This window comes from Thalassophryne amazonica, chromosome 23, assembly GCF_902500255.1.
Source record: "Thalassophryne amazonica chromosome 23, fThaAma1.1, whole genome shotgun sequence".
Classification (NCBI taxonomy): Eukaryota; Metazoa; Chordata; class Actinopteri; order Batrachoidiformes; family Batrachoididae; genus Thalassophryne; species Thalassophryne amazonica.
This window is the reverse complement of record NC_047125.1, coordinates 29,935,769-29,940,377: the sequence shown is the minus strand read 5'-3', so window position 1 is coordinate 29,940,377 and position 4,609 is coordinate 29,935,769.

Here is a 4,609-nt window from a genome sequence, read left to right as displayed (position 1 = left end):
CAAACAACACCACCAACCACTACCGGATTCACATTTCACAATAAGAGATTAAACCGGTTTCGCGGAAATGAACAATTTACGTTTAGATATAACCATAAAATAATAAAATTAATAATAATAATAATAATAACAACCATAAATAATTGTATACTAGTATATACATAGCTATACACTTTAAAAGTTCATTATTTCTCAAAGTAAAATCCTGAAGCAGCTACTCCACAGATCAAAATCACTTTGAATCCAGTTTTTCACTTTCAGTCAACTCAAATCAATACTATCAGAAAGCACGCTTATATATAATGTTAATGTGGTTTTATTTTGTTATTTTAATTAAAAACCACTGAGGGAGTTTGTCCTTATCACTTAAAAAATTAATTTTGACTGTCAATGACTATTGTTATAAGTTGGCATTGTATAAATCAAATGAATTGAAAATTGAAGACCCAAATTCTCAACTTATTTTGTCACAAAAGTAGCCTGAGGTGACCCCTTGTCTTCTCAACAATCTTGTATTAAAATATTTGTGCATTTGTTTTTAACTCTTGGATAAAAATAAATAGACTTGACTTGAATTTTGACCAAGATGTATATTATCTTTGCTGTTATTACAAGATATATTATGATCGCTTTGTTGTAAATTGCTTCGCATAGTGAATGTTAGTTAACTTAAACTCTGAAATAAATATGTTGGGAGCACAACAGGATAAATCCTGTGACATAATTCATGTCATTATGAGCAACTGCATTCGAATCTTAATCTTAACTCTGGCAATTGCGTCTTGTGGCGTCGAAATCTTTTTATTTTGAAGGTAAAACCGCACTATTTCCCGTAATGCCTCTGTCTGACTTTACACGTCTTTCTCCAGTCCAGTTGGAGCAACGTGAGGGAGTGTCTCCGACGCACAACCCAGAAACAATCGGATAGTTTGATTCTCTGCACCAGCGTAGCATCGGCGGGCAGTGCTTTTTTTGGCAGCGGCGTTTTCCGACGTCCTCTGTGTGTCATTTCCGATTTTATTCAATAATCATATGTTCTGTAAGTAGTACAAAGGATTCGGTGATTACGGGCTTGTGAATAACAAACAATGTGCCAGATTATAAACAAGCACCGCACAGACACAATACAATGCATAAAATGAAAAAGTGGCCTGAAGTCACATAAACTTCAATTAACTGATAGTAGTCCATTAACCACAGCTGTGAAATGTTGACTTTATGGGGCAATGCCATAATTTAGTTTATGCCAAACATTTACTGAAATAATAATAATAATTATTATTATTATCATCATTACTATTATTATCCTCATCATTGTTATTATCATGAAGGCCTTCCAGGCACAACCAACTGGGAGGAGGCAGCAAGTTAGAGGACTTGGCCGATGATAGGGAAGTGTGGAAAGAGCTGCTTGATCTACTACCACATGACCCGGGCCAAAATAAGCGCTTGAAAATGAATGAATAATAAGTAGTAATAGTAGTAGTAATACAATATAATACCTTTATGATAATGATACAGAATTACAGTCAAGATAGTAATAATTCTTCAGTATCATAAACCCACCTTTTTATTCCTGAAAATAAAATCATATTGCCATATTAAATTTATACCACAAAAATGTTATTATATTTTTAATTAAGCGTCATATGAAGAATCACACTGGTTTAAAGTTATTTTAAACTGGTTTATAAAGGCTTTAAACCAGACATTACTGTTTAGAACCGTTTGAGCAGTTGTACATCAGTGTTAAAATAAACTAATCTCGTTTAGTTAGACACAATCTGGGTTCAAAATGTTCTATGCCAAGACGAAACCTATATAAAGATGTTTTTTTTTTTTTTCTAAGATGACAACTTGTTTGAAATATTTTAAAAGTAAGGGTAAATTGGTATTATAATTGGCGAGAAAAAAAAAAGTGTCTTCAAATTATTTTGAAATGAAAACCCAGCGGGGAGGGGGTCCCCCCAATATTTTATTTTGAAAGTTTTTTAGAACAGAAAAAAAAATCAACAAGTACAAAAAGCTATCAAATGAACACAAACTTATACAGAAGTTTTTAAAAAGTAAATAAATAAAAGACAAATACGATAAAGGACATAAAAACAGGAAAAAAAAAAGAGATGAACCCGGTTTAAACAGCTCTAAACCAGTTTAGACCTGCTGCTGATTGACTATTAAAAAAAAATCTAATCAGGACCCGTGTAACTTTGGAAAACTCTCTCCCTGTCTCCCCCCTCTCCCTCTGCCCCCCTTCCCTCTCTCTCTCCCCCTCCCTCTCTCTCTCCCCCGCCCTCTCTCTTTCTCTCTCCCCCCTCTCTTTTCTCTCTCTCCCCTCCTCTCTCCCCCCTCTCTCTTCTCTCTCTCCCCTCCTCTCTCCCCCCTCTCTCTCCTTCTCTCCCTCTCTTCTCTCTCTCTCTCCCCCCCCTCTCTCTCTCCCTCTCTTCTCTCTCCCCCTCTCCCTCTGTCCCCCCTCCCTCTCTCTCCCTCTCTCACTGTCTCCCCCTCCCTCTCCCTCTCTCCTCACTCTCTCCCCCATCTCCCTCTGTCCCCCCTCCCTCTCGCTCTTCTCTCTCCCTCTCTCACTGTCTCCCCCCTCTCTCTCCCTCTCTTCTCTCTCTCCCCCCCTCCCTCTCTCTCCCTCTCTTCTCTCTCCCCCTCCCTCTCTCCCCCCTCTCTCCCTCTCTTCTCTCTCTCTCACTGTCTCCCTCTCCCTCTGTCCCCCCTCCCTCTCCCCCCTCTCCCTCTCTCTTTTCTCTCTCCCTCTCCCCCCTCCCTCCCCCCTCTCCCTTTCTTTTCTCTCTCCCTTTTCTCTCTCTCCCCGTCTCTTTTCTCTCTCCCCCTCTCTCTTCCTCTCTTTTCTCGCTCTCTCTCTCCCTCCCTCTCTCTATTCTCTCCCCTATCTCTCTTTTCTCTCTCCCCCTCCCCCCATCTCTCCCTCTCTTTTCTCTCCCCCTCTCTCTTCCTCTTTTCTCGCTCTCTCTCCCTCCCTCTCTTTTCTCTCTCCCTCTCTTTTCTCTCTCCCCCTCCCTCTCTCTTCCTCTTTTCTCGCTCTCTCTCCCTCCCTCTCTTTTCTCTCTCCCTCTCTTTTCTCTCTCCCCCTCTCCCCCTCCCTCTCTCTTCCTTTCTTTTCTCGCTCTCTCTCCCTCCCTCTCTCCCCCTCTCCCCCCCTTCTCTCTCTCTCTTCTCTCTCCCCCCTCCCCTCTTTTCTCTCTCTCCCCCTCCCTCTCTCTTTTCTCTCCCTCTCTCTTTCTCCCTCCCTCTCTTTTCTCTCCCCCTCTCTCTCTTCTCTCCCCCCTTTTCTCTCTCCCCCTCTCTCTTTTCTCACTCTCTCCCCCCTCTTTTCTCTCTCCCCCTCTCTCCCTCCCTCTCTTTTCTCTCCCCCCCTCTCTCTCTCTCTCTTTTCTCTCTCCCCCTCCCTTCCTTTCTTTTCTCTCTCTCTCCCTCCCTCTCTCTTCTCTCCCTCTCTTCCTTTCTTTTCTCTCTCTCCCTCTCTCTCTTCTCTCTCCCCTCTCTCTTCTCTCTCCCCCTCCCCTCTTTTCTCTCTCCCCCCTCTCTTCTCTCTCTCTTTTCTCTCCCTCGCTTTTCTCGCTCTCTCCCTCCCTCTTTTCTCTCTCCCCTTCTCTCTCTCCCCTTCTCTCTCTCTCCTTTCTCTCTCCCCCCTCCCTCTCTCTTTTCTCTCCCTCTCTCTTTTCTCACTCGCTCTCTCCTCCCTTTTTTCTCTCTCCCTCTCTCTTCCTCTCTCCCCCTTTTTTCTTTCTCCCCCTCCCTCTCTTTTCTCTCTCTCTCCCCCTCTCCCCTTCTCTCGCTCTTTTCTCTCCCCCTCCCCCTTTTCTCTCTCCCCTCCCTCTCTCTTCCTCTTTCTCTCTGTTCCTCCCTCTTTTCTCTCTCCCTCTCTTCCTCCCCCTCCCCCTCTCTCCCCTCCCTCTTTTCTCTCCCCCTCTCTTTTTTCTCCCTCTCTCTTCCGCTCTCTTTTCTCGCTCTCTCCCTCCCTCTTTTCTCTCCCTCTCTCCCCCTCTTTTCTCTCTCCCCTCCCTCTCTCTCTCTTTTCTCTCCCTCTCTCTCTTCCTCTTTTCACTCTCTTCCTCCCTCTTTTCTCTCTCCCTCTTCCTCCCCCCTCCCCCTCTCTCCCCCTCCCTCTCTTTTCTCTCCCTCCCTCTCTCTCTTTTCTCTCTCTCTTCCTCCCTCTTTTCTCTCTCCCTCTCTCCCCCTCCCTCTCTTTTCTCTCCCCCTCTCTTTTCTCTCTCCCCCCCCCTCTCTCTCTTCCGCTCTTTTCTCTCCCTCTCTCCCCCTCTCTTTTCTCTTCCCCTCCCCCTCTCTCCCCCTCCCTCCTTTTCTCTCTCTCTCCCACCTCTCTTTTCTCTCTCCCCCTCCCTCTCTCTTTTCTCGCTCTCTCTCTCTCCCTCCCTCCCTCCCTCTTTTCTCTCTCCCTCTCTCTCTTTTCTCTCTCTCCCCCTCTCTCTTTTCTCTCTCCCCCCTCCCCCTCCCTCTCTCCCCCCTTCTCTCTCTCTCTCTTTTCTCGCTCTCTCTTTTCTCGCTCTCTCTCCCTCCCTCCCTCCCTCTTTTCTCTCTCCCTCTCTCTCTCTCTCTCTCTCTCTCTCTCTCTCTC